This window comes from Camelus dromedarius, chromosome 1, assembly GCF_036321535.1.
Source record: "Camelus dromedarius isolate mCamDro1 chromosome 1, mCamDro1.pat, whole genome shotgun sequence".
NCBI lineage: Eukaryota > Metazoa > Chordata > Mammalia > Artiodactyla > Camelidae > Camelus > Camelus dromedarius.
Genome location: NC_087436.1, coordinates 79751730 through 79779254, shown reverse-complemented (window position 1 = coordinate 79779254; position 27525 = coordinate 79751730).

Genomic DNA, 27525 nt, shown 5'->3' with positions numbered 1-27525 from the left:
TTGTATAAATATACCACATCTTCTTTATCCAGTCATCTGTTGATGGACATTTAGGCTGTCTCCATGCATAGACCCAAACTTCTGTCTTTAGAAATTCTAGATCTGGAGCCTGGCAGTGGCAGAAATCAGCTGTCCTTTTGAGCTTTTTCTTTAATTATGTATGCATTTGTTTCAACCTATGAAATAAACACACATGTTCAAAGTTTAAAATGTATCTTAATTTCCCAGTATTTTTTTTAAGTTTACATGAAAATAGGACTTGCTTTACTCCAATTTCCTGAAGAATCTTTCCTTACATACATGTGTCCTAAGACTCTCTTGGTCTAAATAGTCAGAAATCTTGATAGTCATGTTTCACTATTTAAATATTTAATCATACCTTTAACTAATATTGAGTACTTAAATAATATAAATTCTTTAGACTCAACCAGGCTGACACAAGTTATTTAAAAATAACCACATCCTATGTGTGAACAATATCTAAATACTATGCCTATCAAAGTTCCATTGAAATATCTTTATTTACATTTTGTGTTGCCTCTTACTATGAAATCTGGGAGACTAACATTTAATTTTGGACTTAAAAAGAAAGTTAGAACATATCAGCATCCCATTCTTGCCTTTGTTCAGTGAAAATAGGTGAGAGAAGGGCAAAGCCCGTTTTTTAAATGCCAGTCAGAAGCAATAAAATCACCATTCCAAACTGTGTGGCCAGTGGCCAAAAGTGACGAAAGGGATCCTGGTGTGGTGTGCAAGTCTGTGGACAGAAGAAACCAGGTCAAAAGAAAGAAACTCACTGAAATGTTGTATCTTCAAATACTTGTTCAAAACAAAAGTACTCTGTCAGTTCATTATCACCCTGTCCCTCAGTTTTATTCTCCACTCCGCCTCCCCAGCATATACACACAGACACACATGCACACCAGCTTCAACATCATTGATTCCAAGAGTTTTTAGGGTCTCTTGTCTATTGGGAGGTAAGTGAAAAGCAGGTCCTAGTTACATAAGCCCACGAAGGAAGGGAAGTCCATCTGCATTCTGAAACCGAAATGCAATAGCCTGTAGGAATGAAGTCACTAGACTAGAAATCAGAATTCTAGGATCAGCTCTGCCGTGCAGCAAGCTAAACATGTCAACTCAGACTAGTCCTTTCACTCTCTGAGTCTGCTTCTTTATGTTATGCTGGAACAGTTGGAGACAATATTCCCCTGTACTAAGGAGAAAAGATATTAGAGATAAAGGGAAAGAAAAGCTCTGCAGAGAGAATGAGCTGGTACAGTGAAGAGACTGTCTTAATGAGTAAGTTAAGAAAAATAAGGTTAAAGTGGAAGTGAAACCAGATTCTGGAAGGTGTTAAAAGCTGAGCTAGAGTTGGGAAGCTAGAACAGAAGGAACTGCTTTAAAATAAAGTTTCAATCTGATAACCCTATTAGTTAACTTCATTGTGGACAGAGAGGTGTGGTAACAGGAACATGAGAGGATGAAAATAATTAGAATACTAGTTGTAAAGATGAATTGCTAGGCAGCAAGTTCAGGGAAATCAAATATTTTCCATAATGCAAATCTGTTCAACTAAACTTGAGCGATGGCAAAGAATAATTAAAGGCTATTAAAGGGGACCAGCTCCCCTCAGAGTCAATCATCCCTTATAATTGGGTTGCTTCCATGGATTTTCTTGGGAATTTGAGTTACTATGCAATTAAAGGTACCTATCATGTGAATTCAGGCCCAATCCAGTCCCTTGTGCATCCAGAGTTAGAATGACATGTAGATGATGTAGCTCTTTTTAAAAATACTGCTAATGGGATAAACCCAACATTCACTTAAACTGGAAGATCAGTCTCTGAAATAAATATTTTATAGCATTTGCTTAAACCCATGAAATAATTGTCTTTGTTGATTAACACACTTCTATCATACCCTTAACGACCATTAGACAAAGAAGGGCAACTATTGCTTACTGTTTATTGAGTGTTTTCCTTGTGCCAGGCATTGTTCAGGCACTTGACATGCACTGTATCATTTAATCATTACAAAAATCTCTGTGAGGCACGTACTATTATTATCCTCACTTCACAGATGAAGATACTCTGCACAGAGAGACTCAGTAATTTGCCCACATTTGTACCAAGAATCAGTGACAGACCTGGGAACCCAATGCTGCGGATTGGGTCCAGAGTCATTTCTCACTTCTAAATACACTGCCTCCCATCTGAAAGGGCTGGACCCCAGGGGCAGCCCGTGTTTTCTCTCCGCATCTACTCCACCCCCAACAAGAACAATTGCTGATGGGTCAGCTCACTTAGAGACCAAGAACGTTATAGAAGGTGCAGATTTTTGTTACCCTTGTAACAGAATGCTCTATTAGAGATTAAACTTATCACACCAGAGCTCAAATCAGTCACCATTTCAACAAAAGACCTGTTCCCAGCAGCACACCACGGGTGGATGGTGCCAATGGTCCACCTTAGTCAATAATAAATACTCTTCCCAGAAAACTCTTGCTGTTCTATGTTTACAACATTTTCTGCAGATGGTGTTGTGCTTTAATTATATTTAAGTTTCAAATAATTACATTTGTATTTCTTATCCTTTGATAAACGTTATATTCTACACAGAAGTTAATTCAGAGAACTACAATTACATAAGTCAGTTCAAACTAGCTGTGGCACAATTTGTGTGGTTCACCCCTGTGATACTACATATGTCTGTCTTGAAACAGTAGATTCTAAATAAACAATAATAGCACAGAGATTGTAAAGACAAAGAAATAGAGCTTGAGTTAGTTTAATTATACCATCCATTCCAAAGCAATAGATTAAATCATGCCAGTGTTTACTATCATTCAGAAAATCTATAATTTTTGCAGAAGATGAAAACCTCAGAAGTTTTTACAGAATATAATATAACCAGAACAGAACTGCTTACTTGAGTCTGTTGGGAAGGAACAGGTCTAACACAAAAAGAAGGGGGTGTAGAGGATTTGCTTTAGGTTGAAAAATCTTGGGTTGAGTAGGACTTTTATGTTGTATCTTCTAAACTTTTCTCATGCTCCAGCAAGTCCCCAAACACCCGTAAGGGAGGCTGTGATGTTCTTAAGACCTATGATACCCAGTGACCATGAGACCAGCTATTCCGTCAGTGAACTGGGTTTTCCTGCAGCCCTGTGCGCACATCAACAGCTACAAACACAAACACAGCTGCCTGGCTGAATGGACTATTTCTCCATTTCTCCTCTTCCTCATTCCACTCACAAACAAACTGCTGAGATCAAAAAGTAACTTAAATGTCCTGGCATAAAAGCCACACAATCAGCTGGGGACTCAAGTCTCCTTTCCTTTGTGTTTCATCAAAAAGAACTGGGATGCAGAGATAAACAAATGTTTGGTCCATTTTAGAAATCCTGTTTGCTGAGAAAGTACCAGGGCAAAGGGCAAACTTTACTAGATTTTAAGGCAGGAGATCTAGGTTCCAGTCATACTTAAGTTACTGCCATAAGTTTGAGTAAGTCAAATTCTTACTAGGAAAAAGGTTTCCCATCTGCAAAATAACCTTAATACCCTCATGTGGTTACCATGAGGGTAAAATTAAACAATATGTTGTAGAAACATAAGGAATCATATAAACATAAAATAATATTGTTAGCCTTCCCTGAAATTAAATATATATATATATATATATATATATATATATATATATTTCAGCTTTGCATTTTACAAAGGAATTTATCCCTTCCAAATAAAAATACTGCCAGTTACTAAAAAGCATTGATAAATTCCCTTTCAGAAAAAGAAGATACAGAAATTCTGTTCTTCCTTCATTTTTCTTCTCCATACAAAAACAACCCTCATTAACCTATCCCCTCAAGTTTGTCAATATCGATAGTTTCATGTTAAACTGGTTTCCACTGGAGGTGGGGAATGTAGGGGGAAAATATATGCCCCTGCTTTTTTTTTTAATAGCCTGAAGTGTACCTGGCAGGCATCTTAGGAAAATGAGCCCCATGTCCATATGAAGATTCAGGATTATCAGTAAACTTGATGAAAGCTAAATTCTCTTTCCAAAGCATAATTGTCATCCAGGAGCTTTTCTCTCTCCCCTGTTCTCAATTCTTCATTACTATACATGCAGCAGTTAGCATACTGCAGAGCAGGAAGGCTTTTAATCTCTGAAGTTTAAAGTTTGTTAAAATGCACATAACTGTACATATTGAAAATCTTAGATTCCTCTGTATCCCAAATGCATAGGGGAACTAGGCTTGAAATTAAAAATAAAAAAGGAAAGTGCAGTAAATTGTTCTGTTTCTCTCTGTGTCATATATTCATCAGGATAGAGCTGCACGACAAATTCAATGAAATAAAATGAGTTTTTATAACTCCATGGGAGTTCTAGAGAAATATCTGAACTCAGTATTTGTCATGGACATTTGGAAAGACTTACTATCTCAGACCCAAAGCACTGATGGCGAGTTCTATGAATATTAACGAAAAGTAACCAAACCAAGGGGCAAATGGTTCTCTAACATTCATTTCCCCCACCCCCCCTACTTTTTTTTTCCCCAAAATAGTCCTTTGCCTCCTGAACAATTCAAGCAAATGTCTCATGCTTTGTGTCCTGAACTTGGAATTATACTTGCTAACTTAATTTCATATGGAAGGCTTTAGAACTGGAGTTGACTCAGAAGCCACTGATTACCTCAGTGGATATTTTCATGCCTGGACTGGAGTGAAGTGATCCATGTGCAGCAAGAATTGCTACTGAAGATCTTGTCTCAGAGCAAATGTCAGTCACTGACGGATGTCAAATATGGGTACATGAAAGTACATGAACAGCAGGAACTCGTTCAGGAAAGGGGTCCACAGTGAAGAGAAGGGAATGAGCGTTTATGGAGTGTCTGCATGGGACCTGGTGCTTTGCTGCATTATATCATGCAGTTCTTCTCCTTGAGGTGAACATTATTATATGCTCTTTACAAAGTAGTTAGTTCAATAAACAAATATTTTTGAGTATCCATTACATACCACATGTTGTTTATAAGTAAACCAGCCTATAAGGTCCTTTCTATTATGGAGCCTCACTGGATGATATTATTTTGAAGGCCTTTAAATCTATATGGCATTTATGCATGTATATTAATAAAGGCTACCAAATCAGTAACTTGACACCTGTAATAACCTGATACACATTCAATATCTTTGAAGTGCTTTGTCAACTATAAAGCAAATATAACCTTCGCTTATAGGATGTGTTTAATATATTAGAATGTTCCTGACCTGAAAAGTGGGGATAAGAATACTGACTCCTAGAATTGCCTTCAGGGTTACAGGAGATAGCATATATATTATTTTGAGCCCAACAAATATTATTTGCCCCTCTATTTCACTTCCTTTCCGTTCAATTTATTGAACCACTGCTTACCATTAAGTGAAATGTAATATAAATATAATTTATATTGTCTTCCAATGAGGGTAGATCAATAAATTTCTAAAGTAATGAAAAGAGGTCTTTTTAAGGCATATTTACATGAGATAATTCCATTGCCTGACATCCATGGACAGCATTAGAGAGAAGGTTTATTGAGTCCAAAAAACATACTTATGCATCTGTGCCATTCTATAATCTATAACAAAATATGAAGTATGAAATTACAGACCAGCTTTATTGCAGGAAACTTTCATTGAAGTAGTCTCTATATTCTTCTTCTAGTATATCTAAAACTTATAGTTTTAGAAAAACATGAGAAGGAAAACAGCAGTATTTGATACAACACAGAAAAGAGTCACTGACCCTACCATGAAGAAATATTTAGTAATAAATCTATGCTGAACTTATTAATGTACATGGTGTTTTCATTTTTTCTCTCTCTCGTCTTCATTTCTCATTTCTGCTAATTATCTTGAAGATAGTGCAGGATTTGGAAGAATTTATCATCAAAAATCTCCAGCAGATGGTGATAAAGAAAAGCTTTACCTTTCTCTATGATTTATACTTAGGATTCTCCCAGCAGTAAAAAAGATGCGGGGAACACTGTTCCTTCACCAGTTTGGCTACTTTCCCAGCAGTCTTTAGTGATGGTTGAATATTTACCAGTATTTTTTTTTTCTTCTTCCTGACCAACTCTGTCAAAGAAAATTCTAAAAGAGAGGCAATCTCAAAATAATCGCCTTACTAGAAATCAACAAACCTACAGGATCTTATTATTCAAACAACCGTTTCCCAAATTTCCCTAACATCCAAAGACAAGCCTGTGGAGTGTTTTAGTCTTCATTCCAAGAGCCAACATTGAACACTTTGTCTTCTTGCAATAAATACCCACAAGAGAGAAGATCTGAACAATGTGTCTGAAAAAGTTCTTTATCTTGATTTCCAAAAGCTTTTCAACATTCAGTTTCAAAGATGAAGTATCATTATGCATAATTACCTATGTTTTGTGATGATGATCCCTAGGAGAGTATAAAAAACAGTCTTGACATAGCCCTGTGACCTTACATATATGATTGCTCTTCTCTCTGCCTGTTTTTCAAGAGAGAAATGTTAGGCCAGTGGTGGTTCTCAACAAGACGCAATCCCCGCCCCCTGACACACACTCCACACCGCAATTCTCCCTTCCTTTGGGCAGTTGGTGAAGTCTAGAGACTTTTTTTTTGTTTGTAACAACTGGGGGATGCTACTGACATCTAGTGGGTAGAAGCCAGGGATACTTCTAAATATCCTACAATGCACAGGACAAACCCCACAGCAAAGAATAATCTGGCACAAAAGCCAATAGTGCTTAGGTAAGAAACTCTATGTTAGAGGATCTGTAAAGATGCTTTCAACTTTGAATTTTACAAATTTAATAGGTATATATATATACATACACACACACACATATATATACACACACACTATACAATTCATATTAAACCAAACTTTCAACTTAACTAAATCTCAAATTTATTTTGAAGTTCTAACCAATGAAGAGGAAATGAAATAACTCAGCAGCTAGCCAATTAAGCAACACGTATGAAGTATCCACATTGAACCTGCAGCACTCGAGCAGGAAAAGATCTTAGGATGCAGTTCCAAATGAAATAAAAAGTCAGTCCTTGTGGGCTCCACCAAGAATAAACTCACTGGAGAACTGCTGGAAGACCTGCATGGTCTATCAACAGCCCTTTACTTCAAGCCAAAATAAAGCAAGACAGTTGCGAAGAGCTAGTCCTTCTATAGAGAAGTTTATGAAGATTTTCAAATAATTTATTCCTCAAAGGAATAGGAAGGCAGTGAATCAGCGGAGGTGGCAATGGCAGTACACAGCAAAGGCTTAAACTATTCCCAACCCTTCCCTTAAAACAGCCAGAGCAACTATTAGCCCAGTTAAAAACCCATGGACTACATTTACAACAAAACGAGGTGACAAGGTATCCACATGATATTTATCCAAAATACAAGCAAGTGGGGACAAATCACCAACAGTCACAGATGTGCATACTAACAATGTTCGTGCAGGAAGAAGCAGAGGAAAACAAAAGAGATCTACGGACTGAGAACAGGAGAACCCAAAGTAGCTAGCAGGTATTATTGGAAATCATGGCAGGCCAATTTGAGAGCAGTGATTGACACTGGAATAATTTTGCTCAGTGTAGTAGTACATGTGCACAAGGAGTTTAAAGAATGACCTAAAAGAGCTGGAGAGATTCAGCTACTATGCACATATGGAACTGACCAGCCAGGAATTGCTTCCAGGACAGGGTGCCATTTTGAGGAGTGGAATCCAAATTAAGCAGGACAGGGACAATAGATGTAAAGAAAGAAAATGGTCCAGATAAAAGTGAATCCAGGGAAAAATATCAAGAAATATCAGAAATCAAGCTAGCACTGCTTTTTGATACTACATGAATGTCAGTAAACAATAAAACAAAAAGAGGAGCATTGTATAAAGTTAGAAAAGCTGTATGAATCATGTCTTATTGTAATATTTCTGAAAAACTAAATTCACATAAAAATGAGCAGCAGAAAAGTACTGAGGTCTGTATTTTGGATAGTCACTATAAGAAAAATGATAATAAGGAGCAGAGTAACAGCCCTGTAGTCCAGACTGTCCAATAGCACTTTGCCATGATGGAAATGTTCTCTATCTGTGCCGTCCAACACAGTAGCCGTTAGACATACGTGACCATTGACTAGGAAGTCTGACAATCCAAATGTCTGATTTTATTAAATTTCAATTAATTTAATTTAAATAGCTACATGCTATCGTCAGATGTGACAGTAAAAATACTTTATGTCAAAGGAAGCCGAGTAGCTGATTTTAAATACTCAAGGAGAAACGTTATGAGGCGAAGATTTCAAATTTAGAAAAAACTGACTGTAAAGTATAAAAAGGACAGACAGCAAGCAATAAGAATTCAGTTACTACTGTCCTCAGAAGTGCGTCTTGAGGAATCTACCACAGAACAAACCTCAAACAAGCAAGATGACTAGAAACCCATGGCAAGCATTAAATATAGAGTTATAGAGTTAAGATTTAGTGAGGATTGAAAGGGAGAGATTATAGTATGTAATGGCTACATGATCTGATAATGTAGATCCAGAACAACCATTAAAAAATGTGGCAAGTATGGGACCAGCATATGTAAAATAATACGTGTTATTTTTAAGTACTTACTATTACTAATAATCACTAACTAATTATTTTTAGTTTTTTATGATGGGCAGTGGTAGTATTAGTATTGCTATTCTGACACAATTGTATATATAAAGAGAGATTAAAAAATAATCATGGGGATTTTCTGATTCTATTAACCCTTGAGATCTAAGATTCTTGGTGTGAAACTAAGGAGACAGAGATATGATATAGATCCAGTTAAATAAAAGCACTGTAATCCTAAACATAAATTGGAAAAAATGGTATAAATTTATAAGTATGTTATGTTTTTATACTAAAACATTTATTCTGGCATTATTTTATATCTTTGTATTTATATAACAGTTTGTTATATAACAGTTTGTTATGAATATTATAACATACATATGTAATACAATAATACATAATAAAATGTATTACATAATACAGCATATACATATATACGCCTATATAATATATATGTATAGTGTGTATATGTGTATATCCTAGCTCTGTCCAATAAAAAGGCATATACATATATACGCCTATATAATATATATGTATAGTGTGTATATGTGTATATCCTAGCTCTGTCCAATAAAAAGGCCTGGAAAAATGACCACTCAAGCAGATATAAGGATCTCTAGGAGCCAAGCTGTGGTCTTGAAAAACCATCTCCATTAAAAGAAACCAGAGCTTCTTAAAAAGATATGACTGATTCAGGTCAGGATTAGGAAATGTACATGATGACCTTGAAACGCATTGACACATCAAATGGATAGCAAGAAATCTATCTAAGACTAACAGAATCATGTCAAAAAGACTCGGAAACTAATTTATAAGTCCACCACTGGCCAAAGGTGAAACAATTTAAACTCCTATAGGGATAAGCCTTACAATGGATTAAAAATTATCAAATATATTTAAATTATGTTTGGAATCCTTGAATTCCTAAGAGCCAGTTTATCTCGAATATGGGGTAAACATAAAAGACAGCATTATCAACAGATAACCAAATGACATATAAGGAGAATCATCTCCTTAAAAAATGTTTCTGGTTAGTAAAAAAAAAAAAAGAAAATGATAGAATTAGATAGAATGATAAAATTAGAGTAATACCGTTTTACAACCGAATAAATCTAAGTATTGAGCATCAACAGCTGCTAACATCACAAAGGAACAAAAATTAGATTTGATATATCTTCTGGTGAAATAATACAATGCCAGGGAGATTGAACTCGAGCTCTACAAATTTTAAATAAATGGATGGATGGATGGATAGGTGAATGGATAAAAAAAAAAAAAAAAACAAGACCATGTAATAGGAATTCTAAAGTGACTTAAAGCTTTAACATTGTGTAATTCTCTTTTAGCACTGATTGATTACCAGGGCCTTTGATGAAGTGAGTATCTCTGAGGATTTATATAAATTAATGTGGAGAAAAGATCTCCCTCCCCTGAGGAACTGGGGTGTTTTCTCCTTATGGACAGTGCAGCTGATAGACCACCCCTCTGGCCTTATCTTTGTGTAATGACAAGTTTATTCTTTTTGGTGTGTGTGTCTAACTTGTGCTATTGTGGCTTCCTTCTTGGCTTCATGAGCATAAAAATCCACTGAGGATAAAAAACAAAGGATCAGAAAGGAGGCAAAGGTAAACCTGAGCCTGACTGAATGCACAGATGCAGTGTTAAGCTTCATACTGCAAAGAAATGAAGTTTGAGAGGAAAATGCAGAGAATGGGAGATAGCAGCTGGTTTATACTTACATGTACTTCCTGCACTAGTCACTAGTCTTAGCTTCTCCCTACTGACTTATCCAAACGCAGTGGTGCGTATTCTCCCATGAGAAACAGTACCAGTTTTATGTAACTAATTTCATTCAAAGGACTCATAATTACTGTCTGTAGAAGCCTATTATGCTTAGAAGGAATCATGCTATTTAGACAAAAAAAAAATATATATATATATATATAAAATAACATTTTGATCTGGATAAAGGCCAGATTTTCTTCAATAAGAAATCATACTATTCCCTCTGCTTCATGGAAACTACAGTTTAAAGTCTTTCTTCTACTGAGCTATTGTATATCACATGAACCTTACAATCTGTCTAGCATTTTCATCATTTCCTTATTTTTCTGGCCTTTTCTTCATACTTTTTAAAAATCTCCTTGCATTGGCCTCCTGAGCCAGTTGGAGTAATATTATGAAGCAAATGGCCAGACATAATGACTTTCCAAGGTCCTTGTGCCTCCTTATTAGCATTCAGTTAGCGTAAGTCCTGACTTTATTATTGACTACATTGAATACACAAGACACTGACCTCTGCCATCTGCGACTAAATCTCTTCCTGCAGATCTATCAGAATGGTTTCATATATGGAGGAAGCAAGAGAAAACAAAGCAGCAGACACTTATCTTTTCTGTCCCTAGAAACTTTAACACACTCACATCTGCAATCCAAAAAAGAAAAAACAGCCCCCTTTGCATTAATTACCGTAAAATCTGGAGTGAGGGTTGGAGCATAACCAAGAAGAAAAATTCAATATGGCAACCCCAGACTCATCTTCCTAAACTAAGGTAAGACCGCTGAAAAAACAGAACCAGATATATCTGCCCACCACAAAGCAAGATGACCAGCATACATAGTTTATTACAGAGCTTTAAAATGAAGTGATAGGACCCAAGGAATGCACTGATTGAGTGATAATGACTTTACCCTCTGTGAATATGGGGAAGTTTGCCAGTATAAGATAGCCTTACATTCCCAGTTATTCCCATACACAGTCATACTCACAGAAGGGCTGATGACACATTCTGAGGGAAATATACTATGGAAATTATGCACTCTGGCCTTGAAGCTTTGGTGAGTGCAGAAAGGGAGGCCAGCAGACAACTGTGGTATGATACACTGAGCTTTGTTCTGAAGACCTGGGCTTGAGTCTGGATTCTGCCGCAAACTTTGTGATGAAAAGTGACTCCAACTCCCTTAATCTCCTTCTTTTTTTTTATTTGACAAATAGTAGGATTTTAGATGATCTCACGCCAACATGAGCCATTTATGCAGAAATTTATCACCATTCCTTTCTTTTCTTGCCCCTACTAAATTGGATTATGCCTTTCTGGCATTACAGAAGCATATTGTCCCATATATCTCTGCTACCAGAGGTGAAATGATCTGGTCACATGTCAATTTTAAGAGGTGGTAAAAAAGAAAACTATACCAATGTAGGCTGTTTAAAAGATGAGTTTTTCTCCTAGCATATTTAATTGAATTTTAATGGTGAAGAAGATGGAAGGAAGGGCAAATGCGGAAGCTTGAATAAGAAGCCATGGTTTGACTTAAATGTAGATAAACTAACATCAACCGTCCATTATTCTCAGGAAGACTGAGGCTTTTCTGCTTCCCTGAAGCACTTTCTTCTCCCCATTCCTTTATCAGTCTACTTGACAAGAGAACAAATACAGCTCAGATCTGTAGAGTATGTTGGAGTTTGTAAAGCTCTTTCAAATATGTTATCACATTTAGCTGCTAACACAACGCTTTGCCTTCAGTTAGGTCTGTATGTCTGTATGCATGTATTATTGTTACGACTTGCAGATAAGAAAACTAAATTAGAGGAAGGTTAGATTCCTAAATAGTTTATATATCTAGGAAAACACTGAGCTGAGATCCCAAACCAGGTTTTCAGACTGTAAGTTCCCAATGTCTTTTTATTCCATGGCATGCCACCAACTACCCCAACCTCAGTACACAATAGGAACCTCAGCTTAAGAAAAAGAATTTTATCTCCTTCCTTGATTCATGCCAAATAAATCCAAAACATGAGGGAGAGGTTAATGATTCCAGAAGTAACTTTTGCGTGCTCCAGTACAATACCAAAAGAGAGTCAATGGAAGACAAATAAGTTGTAAAATAGGAGAAAATGTAAGAAGTTTGCAGTGGTTTTAACTGGATACATGTAAGAGAGAGCTGTGAAAATGTCATAAATCATATTCTATATGGAAATGTACTATATGGAAAATGTTCATCAACTATATTCCATTAAAACTTAAGAAGAAACAATTGAGATTAGATGTAAACATAATTTTAACAACTTTTTCTTAATATAAAATTAATGCATGTTTACTCTTTTAAAGGTTAAAAACACAAATGAACAAAAAGAATAAAATTACAAGCTGTTATTATCTCTTCACCCCCAAATAACCATGATTATATTGGTACAGATCCTATCTGGCTGTGTTTTCTATGCATAAAAATGTATTCTTCTTTCCTATATGCTACATATAATTTCATAAGCTTTCTTTTTTCACAGCAATTTGATGTGAACATTTGTCCATATTATTGAATGTTCGGCAACAATATTAAAAAGGCTACAAAGTATCCCATTTACAGGAATATGCTAAAATTTAGTTAGCCAATTTCATAGTTACATCGTCTCCTATTTTTGATACTTATAGATAATGTTTCAGTAACACCCTTGTAAACATATTTTTGCACCTTTTGATAACTGGGCTGTAGGGGTGCACCCTAGGGGAAATTTCTAAAAACAGAACCGATTAGTAAATAGGTATGCAATTATGAGCTTTTTTTTACCCACTGCCAAATTGCCCTCCAGAAAGCTGAAACCAAGTTACACCCACTTGCAACGCGGGCTCACACCACTCCCTCTCCAGCACCGGCTATTATACTATTTACTAATCACATTGTGATACATGATGTATAATATTTCACTGGGGTTTTAATTTGCATTTATCTATCTCTTAGTGTGAAATTTTTCCCACATGTTCATCGAACATCTATATGTCTTCTTTTATGAATTATTAATTTATATCTAAGAAAGAAAATGTTTGACAGTGACGTACCACAGTAAGTATAAGAATGCTTTTCTCTGGAGTTCTTTAATATAATCATCTAAACCAGTTCTAGTAAAAACCCTTCTTGAAAACAGGGAGGACTGAACTAGATGAATTCATAAGAGCCCTACTGATCCTAAATTTCACTCACTCATTTATTCATTTAATCCTCTCCTGAATCCTTACTTTGTGTAACATTTTATAAATTTATATAGAGCTTTCTCATGCAATATTTTATCTGATCTTCACGATAACACTATGAAAGGCATTACTGACCCAGGTCTGTAAATGTCTTCAAGAAGCACAGAAATTCCTTCAACCAAGTAAATAATTTGTGTATTTGAGCACAAGGACATTTGTTCATTGGGGAACATCCTGTAGCTTTCATCAGAATCTTAAAGGCTGAGAATCGATGCCTTGTGAGAAAGAGAAGAAAGCTCTTCCCAGCTCTGTTTCACAAGTAAGAAAAAAGACCCCCTCCTTAAAGTTAACTGCCTTGTCTAAGGCCTCAAGGCCAATCAGTGGTGAGAACGAGGACTAGCCCTGGTAGTTCCGAGTTCAGCGCAATTCCCACTGTCACTCAAGTGGAAAGAAGAGGTGTAGAAGCGTAGCACGTCATCCTTGCCTCAGGAGCATAATGGCCATTAGAGGAGCCAAGACTTAGGCATGCAAAGCTAAACAAGGTAAGTAAAGAATATCACTTTCCAATAGATTTCCTAAGACCTTGTGCTAGACAATAAATGACTTGAATTTCAGAAATCATCTGAAAAGTTCAAAGTAGCCTTCAGAGAGAAAATCTGGACTGAGATCTACTAAGATGAATGGGAGAAAGAGAATTCACGAAGAGGAGAGAGAAAGAAATGTGAGAGCATTGGGCCTCGTGTAGAAATGTGCACGTTCCAGAGACACTCGATAGACCACGGAGACTTTGGGAAAGAATTTCTACATATACACATTGTGCTGAGCGTTGGAACCACTCAGTGTAGGTTTGTACCCTGGGAAGAGCTATTTAACTTACCTAGGTTGCAGTTTAGTTACCAGGAAAATAAGGATAATAGTATTTAGCTTGAAGGGAAAATTTAACAAAATTGCCCGCCACGCATATAGCACGGCACTTCTCACAAAGCAGAGTCTCTATGAATTACTCACCCACCCCCAAGAAAAATATACACTTGAAAAGACAGGTTGAGACAAGATTTTAGAGAACACTGAATGCAAGGCTAAGAGTTTTGGGAAATCCTTTAGGATCTGTTGCTCTGAATAGCAGTGATATGATAAAAACAATGTTTAACAATGATAAATTTCACATTTGGGGACATGATCAGTTAAAAATTAGAAAGAAAGGGAGTTGAGAAGAATAGCCAAAAGATTATTTATATATTCCACACCTAAGAAGTGGTAATGTCTGGTCTTGATGCTAGCAGGGCAACTCGAAAGAAAGGTACAAATAAAAAGAGACATTTTGAAGGATTTGATTAGCAATGAAAGAAAAAGGAGAAAAAAGATAGCTGTGAATGACAATACTTAAGGATGTCAAAAATAAGAGCTAATTAGGAGAGGTGAACATTGTTGTCTTTTAAACAAATTGAGTTTGAAATGACAATAGAATGTCCTATCTGCCGGGTTTCAGCCAAAAACCATTCAAGTTAATTTAAGCAGAAAAAGATTTGAAACAGGGAATTAAATACTTACGAACAACTGAGAGCACTAGAAGAGAGGCTGGCCCTCCAGAAATAACTGCTAGAGGACTACGACCGAGCGGGTCTGCCAGGGATGCGGTTAACTCTGCCAGTGTCAGGACGATAGGTGTTTAGGAGGCGCCTGGTAAGGTGATTCTTCATGTCAGGATCCCACCACTGTAACTGTGGTCCAGAATCATGAAGCTGGTGCTGTTACTGCTGCCGCTCTCCACAGCCACAAAGTGAGTTAATGGGCCCGATCCAGCGCTGCAGAGAAGCCCAGCACGTGTCCATGGCGTGCTGGGGAGCAGCGCAATGCGAAAGCAGCTGGACCACGGCCTCGCTTCGTTTCCGCCTTCCCAGTCTCGCAGACACACAGCTAATAGGCAGAACCTGTTTTGAACCCAGGGGCCTAGCTACAGGGGAGTCTGGGGGATGTAGTATTTTGTTTTGTTTTTAATTTTTTTCAGTTTTCCAGACTCTGCACTTTATGAAGGCCCAAGAGAAGGCAGTTGGAATGGAGACACTGCCAAACTACCACATCCACCAACATGCCTCTGTGTAAATATTCAGTAGGTATTTGGAGAAGCATCGCTAAAGCTCACACGAGAGATAGCAGCTAAAGATAAGGGTATCGGAGTAAATAGGAGAAAGATGATAGTTAACCTAATTTTCTGTTTGAATATCTTACAGAAATGAAAAACAAAGCCCGAAAGACTTACAACTGAAGTTTGCAACTACTTGTACACAAATCATTGGGTTTATGACACAATGAATACCTCTAGGTGTCCACCAGGGCAGGAGCAAAAAGGTGAGGGCCAGGAGCACCCAACCATTGTCCACAGACAACTGACATACAGTGTGATTTCAAGAGCACTGGAGTGACCCTAATGGTTAACTCCCCAACATCCCTTCCTCCCCATGTGATTAATCTTAGCCAGTTAAGCCAGTATGGTTCCCCTTGCAAGTAATTGGCTTAATAATGCACAGAAGAGTGGATTCTGACCAGTTATCACTGGCAGTGGCACGGCTTGGCAGTGGCAGGAGAAAGTTTTCTCACTCAGAGAAAGAAAGAGACAACAAGAGAATGAGATGCTCTCATGCTTTTTATGGGCATTGGCCTTTTTGAATGTGACCCCTGGAACAGACACTGCGATCCTGCCTGAGAATGAGGCCACTAAATAGCAGAGGGTGGAGCCAAGAGAATCATATAGAAAAAAACCTGGCACCCTCAAGAACTACTACACCTGGGCCTCTATTCCCCCACACCATTCTTTGTTAAATTGGGCAATTTGAGCAGAGTTTTCTGTTACTCACAGCCAAAGACATTATCACTGATTCCAGCACCATGTTCCCCATGACACTGTCCATTAGATTTTCGATCTTTCCTAACCTGTAATTTTCTCTACAAATAATAATCAATATATTTAAGTAGTCTAAAAAAAGTATGTATGGAACGCCATTTGAAGACTGTATTTATCTTTCAAGATTATTTTATTCAATTCAATTATTCAATTCAACTGAATCAAAAGGCTCAGAAATCAGAAGGCATTTATTCTTCAAGATTCAACTGGATTCTAATTTGAGCTTAAGTTAGGTTTGCCATGGGGTCTTTGACATGTGTGGAAACATGTGGTGAACTGATGGAGTGTGTGCCCTCAGCATTCATTTGAATGAGCTTATTTTAGGTAGAAATTGAGGAAAGAGTCTCCATTTCAGAGGAAGGGAGAGAGCATGCCTGTCCTGACTCAGCCCCATGAATATCTAATGCCCCCACTGGAAAAAGTCAGAATGAGTTAAAAAGCTGAAGGAACTGTTTTTTCTAGGGACTCTTTGAGATAGGCCACAAGCAACCCGAATTGGTACCTTGGAGAGGGAGCATGGTGAGGAGAGTGGTTGAAAGACACCACTCTCCCTGCTCCTCTATGGCTAAACGCAGCTTTGGCACATTGAGGGCTCCGAAGAGCAAAGTCACCCGGCATCTCTCGGTGCTTGGCCACTTGGGGAATACTGAACAACCAGGACGTCAGGAGCACTCTTAGCCATGCCACTGCGACTGAAGCTCACACAGAACACTGGCTGTAATGGCTGCACACAGACTGCACACAAATAATTTCAAGGTCAAAGTCTTGGAAAGTGAGGCCAGAACAAGAGAGGCAGAACTCAGCAGATGTTGTGTGGACAATACAGTTCACCAGATTGTGTGTGAAGACATGTGAGACTGACCTGGTGCTTCCAGTAAACTGGTTCCGCTGTGATCAGGAGGAATCCAACAACAAGTCAACCAGGGGTTATTACCATTAAGGTGGCACCATTAGTGGGAACTCAGGCTGCATTTTGTATTCTAGGCTTTATCCCTGGATAAAATCTTCATCAAGAAGGTAGGAAGAATGCTAGACACATTCCGGCCCTGAACAGAACTGGGATTCTGACCTCATGCTCACAGCCTCGGTTACGGCATACTGTAAACATCTGGAAACCCACCATCGCTTCCATCTTAAGGATCTTATTGAGAACAAGATTGGTGTGTCTCCCATTAGATTCATGTAAGAAATTTGCTTCAGCCCTAATTACCAGGAAAGCTCTATCCTTTTAGAGCTTTGTTTTCTTCTTCAAAGGCAATGAGGATTTGCTGCCCACTCCTGTTTCTCTCCCTCCTTTTGCCCAGCCTCAGGCTAACTTTCCCCTGAGGGTTCTCATCCTACTTGCTCTCTATTTTCCCTTGTTCTGCACCCGCCCCATGCTCATTGTGTATAGAAGGCTAGTGAACAACTGCCTTTAAGAACTGAGGTGTGGGGGCAGGGTGAAGGGTAAGAAAGACAGAAGGGCCACAAGAAGGGAGGAAGGTTGGCTGGGAGAGAGGAGAGAGGAAAAAGAGGATGGAAGAAAGGGGAAAGAGGAGAGAAGGTAAGAAGGGAAGAGAGGAGGGAGGAAGAGAGGAAGTAAAAGAAGAAAGGGGAAGGCACAAAGCAAAGGCGCAAAACGAGATGGAGCCTGACTGTGGAAGAGCGCCTCACAGTTGGTACCTAGCGCCTGCACAGGTGCTCCCTCGCTGGCTCCACTTAGAAGATGGTGAAATTCAATGATCAGGGAGCTAGTTACTAAGAAATTTTCCAAAATCAAGCACTAGTAATAACTGTTAGAGAGAGGACATAAAACTCCCTCCTGGTTTCTAATTGAGTTGTCTTCCACGTGTACTGTACAAGGTGATAAGAAACACACACACAAGGACGTTGTCTCCCCAGGGCCCCTCATCCATGATGATTGGTGCCAAAGGTACAGAGGGGTCCTACGTCCTCACCCATTAGCAGGCTAGAATATTCGCCGCAGTCCAGTTATCGGAGGAGTGAGTTATGACTCAGCACCCAGAGAGCGCAGCAGTGCCAGGATATAACCAGGGGCAGGGAACAAGCCAGCAGGGCTGAAAAACCCTGGAGGGGACCCTGAAGACTTGACAGGGGAGGGCAGGTGAAAGAAAGCCCCAGATTATTTATCTCTTATGACACATTAGTGGCCTGACTCAGCTAAATTTAGAAGGCTTTTTAGTAGAAAACAAGTAAGATTTAACTTTCAAATCAGCTGAGTTTCCTAGTCAAACTGATAAACACCAATCTCAATTTGGTGATTTTTTTTTACCTTTTACAATTTATTATTTTTAACAAGTATATATATACATTCACAAACGTACATGAGTGTATGTATGTGTATGTATATATATATATGTATTCAGCAAAAGAGATCCATTATCCTTTAGAAAATTCTGCAAGATACATAAACAATCTCTACTACATTACATAGCATTGTGTTTGTTATCATGGTGAAACAAAGAAAAATCAGTCTTTGTTTTTCCTGGAGTTTAAAAATCTAGCTGACTCATAAAGATAAATACAGAGGATAAATGAACTCTCTAAAGTTAGTCATCAAAACACTTCCCTTATGCACGATCGGGGGCTATCTTTAGAAAGTTAAGGTGTGATGATGGCTCACTTACTACCTGGAATTGCAATTCAGGGCCACAATACTTCGCTTCAAATAATACAGATGTTGCAATAAGACAGCCTTGCCGGCTCTCCTTAGGGGAGAAACATGTGAAAATATCCACCCCAATTTTATGGACTAGGGCAAATAATAAGCAAAATACGATCTGGACAGTTTGTTGTACTAATTTTCAAAGTACCAGGCTCTGCATATTTGGAATTAAACAGGGTAAAAGAAGATGAAACATTGCAACTTAGGTAAGAGGAATGTTTGGAGAACTTTATTAAACTCATCCTGTAACCTAAAAAAAACCAACAACAACAACAACAACAAAAAACCCACAAAAACACACAAAAACAAAAACAAAACGAAAAAACAACAGACAAAAGGACAGTCACCAGGCTGATGGCAAGTAAGCACTAAAGCACAAGTGAAGGCTGCAGGCCTTATTGCTGTCAGGGCTCTGTGTGGATTGACGGCACCCACTGCCATGAGCTGCATCATTGTTATCTCACCTTACGTGAGCCTGAAAACTACCTCAGGGACTGCAGGGGAGGCATGGAACTACTTAGGCAAATGTCAACAATAAAATTCTAGGTCTATCTTATTTGTTTGTTTTTTATCTCTACCAAGTTTACATGAATAAAAGAGTCTATATTAAATGTCATGGGTGAAGAAGAAAAATTTTGAGCCACCTTGCAAAACAAAGCTGAAATTAGCAGACAAGAGAAATGTTTGCAGTCAGAATGAAAATTACAGTTGCCAATAGTGCAAATAGATACAGAAAGCTAATAAATCCCAAGTGACAACCAACTGATAAAATCTTAAGAACTCTAAATGAATAGAAATCTTAAAGCTTGTTTAAAAAAAAGGGGGTGGGGGAATGACTTCATTGGATAAATCAGATAACTATGTATTTCATCCCAGAAGAAGAAATAAAAGAAATTCTGATTTCTTAATCTTAATTTTGGACTGTGATATGTATTCACCTTGGACTTGAGAGCAAAAGAAGAGCTGATTCTAAAATAAACATTGCTGCTACATGTCGGTGGCCTCAAGGAAATGTTGTGAGTTAGGAGGCGAGATAGGAAACCCAGATTTAATGTCCTTGGGGAAAACTAATGATCTAGTGAGTTACCTCAGGAGATGAGAAACAGAAAATTCAACTCAAAATATAAAAAGAATACATTGATGCTTTGTTCCCAAGTTTTTAGAAAGTCGTTGCTCCTCTGGAAAGCAGTAAGTGCAAATGCACAGAATTCTTAAGAAACAACTAAATTTATACCTATGAATTTTATCTTCCTTCATATTTTAGCTGTAGTAAGTTTACATCCTCTTCCCAATCTGTGATTCTTGCTTTCCATGTCCCGTTTTTAACTTAAGAATTTATGTTGAAGGAGACAAAAAAAAAAGGTAAATTAAAAATCCTTTACAAATCTCTATTAACTATCTTAGAGGGGGGAGCTTGTATTTCATTGACTGTAGTTTATGCAAATGGGACCAGAGGAATTAACATATTGGAAGGAGCTGACATTTGTCCTGATATATTGAATCGTTAGCGTGACAGAATCACTTAAGCTGGATTCACTAACATCAGGTTTCCTCTCATTATTGACCCCTACAGAGTAGGCTCTGACAAGTGGAACTGCTGCAAAGTTCATTAATAATGTGGAATAAATCAATTGTTCAGGAAATACTGAAAACAGATGACACTGAACTCGTACATTTTGCAAGTTCAGCACAAATACATCCCCACCAAGGACACAGAATCTCCCCATGTCCTTTTCTGACCTACCATGGTCTTCAACCTCGCCTGACCTCAAGCACACCATGGGTGTACAGCTCCTCAGCCCCCTGGGGACACAGGAGACCAATGGTCATTCAAAAAGAAATAGCTTCAGGCCTGAAAAGAAAGAACACAGAGGCTTTTAAAAGACTTACAAACGTAACGTGAGTGATGGCCATGACACAGGGTGTGTGCTTGAGCTTTTTTCCACATTTATGGTTCAGATGTCAAATGTACTGTTTGTATTTCTCTGGACCGTAAATAACAAGACTGTAGCTCGTGTGGGTTAAAGGGTATTATCAAGAACAGGGAAAGGTCAAGAACAGAACCTGGCCCATTTTTTAAGAGGCAGGGTCACCTTCTTCCAGGATGTGAAGAATCTCTTACTGTAGATGTTACACCCTATGGCTACAGGCAACAACATGCTTTTGAAGTAGAATCTGTTTGTAGCACTAGCATCACCTCAACAGTCTTAAAACTGTGATCGCTTAAATACCTCTGTCACCTAGAAGTTTTAATTTAAATATTGCTGTACTCTCAAAACCTTTAGCAGTGTGTGTTTCTACGTTATACAATATGATCAGCTTGTGTTAGTCTATGCTTTGAGGCAGAAATAACGTGGATAAAGGAAATCCACCGAGAATCCAAAAATAATCTGGTTTTAGCCAATAGATGCAACTTCTCACCCACCAAGCCTCAAATTGAAGCTCCTTTCCTTGATTGATTTTTCCCCTCCTCAGAATTGCTTAATAGAAATGCTAATGAGCAGTGTAATAACCAAAAGGAGGGTAGAATGAGGAAAAGGAAGAGAATCAACAGAAGAGAATAATCTCCAGAGTAGGAAACTGGCCATAATCTACTGAAAATGAGTTACCCAAATTCTTACATTAGTGAATCATACTTTCTTTCTTTTTTTCTTTGTCAGATGGTATATATATTTTTAAAGGTGAGTTCCAGTATTATAGACATTACACACAAGATTCCTTGAGAGAAAAATGAACATGAAAACATTTCCATTAAACCTTTTTTTTTTTGGTGGAGGAGGTAGTGGACAGTGTTTATATGAAACCTAAATTACCTTGGCATTTAGGTGATATCTCCTACCCCTCTGGTTTCATTTCTTTTAATTTTTTTTTAAATTAGGTTATCTATAAAGATTTCATGTGCCTCAGAACTTCTTTGAAATGATGAACAGAAGTCCCAGAGCACATAAAACTGAGGCTCCCTCTGTGAGTGTGGCCTTCCCTGGTCTCTGACTGGCTCCTTCTCCGACTTCAGGTCTCAAGATAAATGTCACCTCTTCAGACCAAACTCCTCTATTACTTCTTATGTTCACATCCTTTTGATTTTCTTTCTAGCCCTTACCATATTATATATTGCTATGTTTGTTCACTTACTAGCTCCTTTTGAAGTTTTTAGCTCCTACCGAATTAGAACATAAGCTCCATGGGGGCAGTAATGCAGCCAATATTTTTCCATCGTAGTGACTGGCACATCGTAGAATGGTAATGAATATTCGTTAAAAGGATAAACAAATAAAACCATGATTACTTAACATACATCCAGCTATCCAGCTATTAATGTTTTCTTTGTTTTTTAAAATTTGGCCTAATAACTTATTCTAATTCTTTTTTTTCTTTTTTATACACTCTCCAGAACCAAAGTAGTCTAACCAGCTTAGAATTCTGTACAGAAGAATTCTATATCAAAAAAAAAAAAATTTTAGCAGCTTCTTTTTTAAGTGTAAATATTATCATTACAGAGAAAATGAGTATTACCCTCTTTCGTTAGGAAAGCAAAAGAAAAATACTCCTTAAGTTTCCACTAAGAGCTCAGGAAGAAGAAATCAGATTCTTAAAATGTGACAGCCAAGAGAAATCCTTTCCACACACTGTTCTATACCAGTGTTTAAGATGGTATAAGGTAGCATCAGAAATCAACTCTCTAACTCTATGGTGGTAATCATTTCACAGCATATAACTGTATCAGATCTCAATCATACCTCAATAAAATTGTTTGTTTAAAAAAAGAAGTCACATTTAAACTGTCTCCCAGTTTTAATTCATTCATTCATTCACTTATCGAATAAATATTTATTTTGAGCTCCCCTTATGTTCTAGAGACTGGGCTGAATACTGTGATGTATTATAGCAAAGATAATATAGACACAGAGCTTAAAACCACACTGCATATGTATAACCCCTTGCAATATAGGAAATGCTTTCCAATCTACTGTTTCTTAAAAGTTCCAAGTCTGGTTTTATGCTAATTGAAAATATCAAAGCATGGATTCTAGGCCCAAGTCTCCAGGTAACTAAAGCAAAGAAAGCCTGAGGCTCAAAAACTAGAAAAATAAGTAGGATCTCTCCAAATTGAAACAGAACAAAGTCATGTTTGTAGAATTCCATTTGTTTCCTTCTGTGTGGCTATAGGCCACATATTTAAAGTGAGACAATGTGAAAGTGAAAAGAAAGACATCAATCATTCTGAAAACTAAGTTGAATGCTTTGGAAATACTTGATAAAGGCAAGTTGTTTTGACGGACAACTGTGGAAAAGAGAAAAATTTTTAAATCTGAAAGAATTTTGCACTTAGGTTTCTCCACCACAGTATATTTAAGTTCTTACTTCTCTTTAAAGAAAATGAAACAGGAAAACACGTAAGGTATTTGGCATGTCATTTATACAAGAAATATGAAAATGAGCTCCAAAAGCAGGCCCATACTAAAATAAAACCAAATGGAGTGAAATAAGTCAGGCAGAGAGAGACAATACTGTATGATACACGTATATGTAGAATCTAGAAAAGGTGAACTCGTGGACAAGAGTAGAATAGTGGCTACTGGGGGTAGCAGGCTTGGGGGAATAGGTAGTTGGCCAGAGGATACAAACTTACAGTTATGAGGTAAGTTCTGGGCAATCTACTGTACAGCCTGGTGATTATAGTTAACAATACTGCATTATATGCTTGGAAGTTTCTAAGAGAATAGACCATAAATGTTCTCACCACAAAACAGAAACATTAATCATGTGAGGGGATGATGGCATTAGCTAACATTATGGTGGTAATTATTTCACAATATACAAGTGTATCAAATTAACACGTTGTACACCTTAAACTGACACAATGTTATATGTCAGTTATATTTCAATAAACCAGAAATAAATAAATAAATAAATTTTTTAAAAGAAAAAATTGAGAAAAAACAAATATATTTAAAAAAATACATACATGCATACATTCAACAAAGGAAAACTCTTTACCCTATTTTTTTAAAGAAATGGCAAAAAAGGTACACTTAAACTTCTGAAGTTACAATAAAAGAGTTAAATTATGTATGACTTTAACAAATCCCAGTTTTAATAATTTTTCAGTTGACTAACCAAGTACCACCCCTGAACAACCTGAAAAAGAGGGCTCTATTGTATCTATAAGAAAATCATCAGATTGTCATGAGAATTCTAACTCCACTGGATACTAAAAATCAATAGAACAATAACTTCACTGTGGTGACAGGAAGTTGGAAACGATCCAGGTGTCCATGTGTTGACAGGTCAAGTGTGATGGAGGTATCCCATGGAGCACTTGGAGCAATTAGAAGCAAGGTATACATCAAGCAACAGGAATGGTTCCTAAAGCCATATGATGAGTGAAGAAAATTTAGGAACAAAATGAAGTACATATTTGCATAATAACCTTTATGTACATTAAAATATACACACAGAGAATAAGAATACGCTGTCAAACAAAACACATACATTAAATACATAAGAATGGTTTCTCAAAAGAAAAAGAAGAAAGGAAAAGAGTTATTGTAAGTGAGAGGTAATGAATGCAAGCATACATAGATTCATGCAGGTACCTATACATTCACATATATAAACATACATTCACATGTATATACATACATTCAAGAGGGGCCCTTGCAAAGACCAATGATGATAACAAGGGGTATGATTAACTCGATCCTCTATATCCCAATTTAAAAAGATACATTAATGCCCTTGGTTATTTAATTTTATTTTTGTCTCTGTTCACAGACTGAAACCATAGCTCTGGTCAACCATTTTCTTTGCTAGAACAGTCACCAAAACACTGGCAAAATAATTTAAATTCCATGCCTTCGCAATGCATCAAGATGTTATGCAAGGCTACTAAGTTAAGCCCCTGGTATGTTAGGAAAAAGTAGTGCCCACACAATTCACCAGCTGCTTTTAGTGGTCTACAGCTCTGGGTTCCTGTTAGAGACTGTTCCAAGTACTTTACAAATGTTAATTCATTTAATTCTCAAAGCATCCCAAGGTAGGTACTACTACTACTTTTTACAGAAAAAGAAGCTGAAGTAAGAAGAGGCTATTTAATTCATCTAAAGCCACACAGCTAATTAAGCAGCAGAATCTTAATTCAAACCCAGGAGGCCGGAGCCCAGAATCTGTGTGTTAACTGCTGCACTATGTAAAGCTGCCTCTTGGATGAGGCAAAATACCCAGATGCACAAATGTCCGTTCTAATACAGATCCAGAGTCAATGCCTTCCTATAACTAATTAACAAGTGGCATTATGGAAAAATCACCAAATACGGCCAAGACACTACGCTAGATACTGTACATACTACTGTGTTATCCTCTTTAGTGCTCATATTAACAGCAGAGGAAACTGAACTCAGAAAGGTCAGTCAACTTGCTCCATGTGCCACAGCTAGTAGGTAGCAGAGCAAGTATTTGAACCCCAGCAGAACCAGCATTTTGCATGACTCTGTGAAGGAACACTCATGTTGGAGGCTCCGTGAATGACATCCCTGATATGTGCTGACCGTGAACCCAGATCTATCTGACTTCAAATCCAGTACTCCTTCCACTGCAAAGCCTTCGAATCAAATACGGCCTTAGAGCATAATCAAACACAGTGACAAATGACTCTGCAAGGCTTTGCCATAGATTGGCATTTCAATACTATTAGATCTTGAATACTCAATGCTCAGATTGCTCTCTTACTTCAGGAATATGATTTCACCCTATTCCTCTTTGTTCATTTCTCTGGTCTTCAAATTACAAATTCCATCAAGCCACCACAACATTATAAAATTCATTAAGTATTTAGGGAAACAACTCTTGACAGATATTCCACTGCGCTGAAAAACCTCTTCATTCTTAGTAGAATAATCAAAGTATAGTTTTTAAATGATCTTTTCTGATAGCATGTAGTCTGTTAGTAAGCATTTTCCTAACCTTATCATTCATTCATCCATTCATTTCTGAGTTTATTCAGTTTTCATTATGTGCCAGATATTCTTTGAAAATATTATTTAACTAACTTTAAATTTAGTCAGAAAATTCTATAATTAAGCAACCACAATATATTTGAGGTGACTTCTACCATCTCATTATATTCTTTTCAGTGGTTCATCTTTCTTTGCTCTATTGATTACTTTTGTTAGCATCTTTCTAAACGATTGCTAATACCTGTTGGAGACAGTAAACACTACAATCTGAGGATCACCTACTTCTCTGCATAATCAAAAGGCAAGTGGTACAAAAAGATGCAGTAGGGGATGCCATGTGATGTGCCCATTGCCAAGGGAGATGTGTGTGTGTGTGTGAATCTGTCAGAAGAGGTCAACTCTGAGGACCCATTCTCCAGCACATCACAGCGTTAAGACCATGTAAAGCACCCACCTCTCAAACACTGCCTTGGAGTTTTTCTCACGACACCTTGACCCTCCCACCATTCTTCCAAAGGGAAATACATAAGTAAATGATGGCCTCTGCCTAGTGAAAGAGAAGACTATATGATAAGATACAAAATGTTTTCGAACCCCTAGAAACTAAGAACAGATAGCTTCAGTTTTTTGAATAGTTAAACATGACATAAACAGAATAACAATGATGTGTACTTCCAAGGCATGTGCCATGTGCTAGGCACTATTCAATGTGACTTTCGTATATTTAATCTCGTTAAATCTTCACAACAACCTTATCAGGTGGGTTAATTTTCATCTCCACTTTATAAGGGAGGAAAGAAGAAAAAGCCCGGGGGAAAAATCCAAATCCTTAAAACAACTAACAATTATGAGCACTTACTATGTGCTAGGCCCTATCTTTGGAGGTACTAATAATGCATTTAATCTTCACGTTGCCATCCCTATTTTACAGAAGAGGAAACTGAGGCACAATTGATAAACAGTGGAGCTGAGATTTAAACCCAGGCCCAGATCCTACACTCTTAAGCACTGCTCTCTACAGCCAGGAACTGACCAAAGGTTAGCAGAGGAAAGCATGCTGGATTATCATTTCCATAATTCAAATAACAAATTGATATATACCTTTGAAAGATCAATATCTTAAGGGTATATTATATGGCAGCGAATCTTAATAATCTAGACACAATTACTAAATAATTGCATATCCAGGTAAGAGTTCAGTCATATATGCCTCCAAGAAGACTTTTCCTACCTGGCTCTGCCACTGACCCCCTCCCCCACATAGGTAATCACTTTCTCTGAAACATAGCAGGACCCTATGGGGCTTTCCCAGGACAGACCCTCCCCCATGTCCTCTGCCTGCCTCTTGTCTGTAGAAAAACTTTAGTCAAAGAATAAATTTAATCAGAGAAATAAGA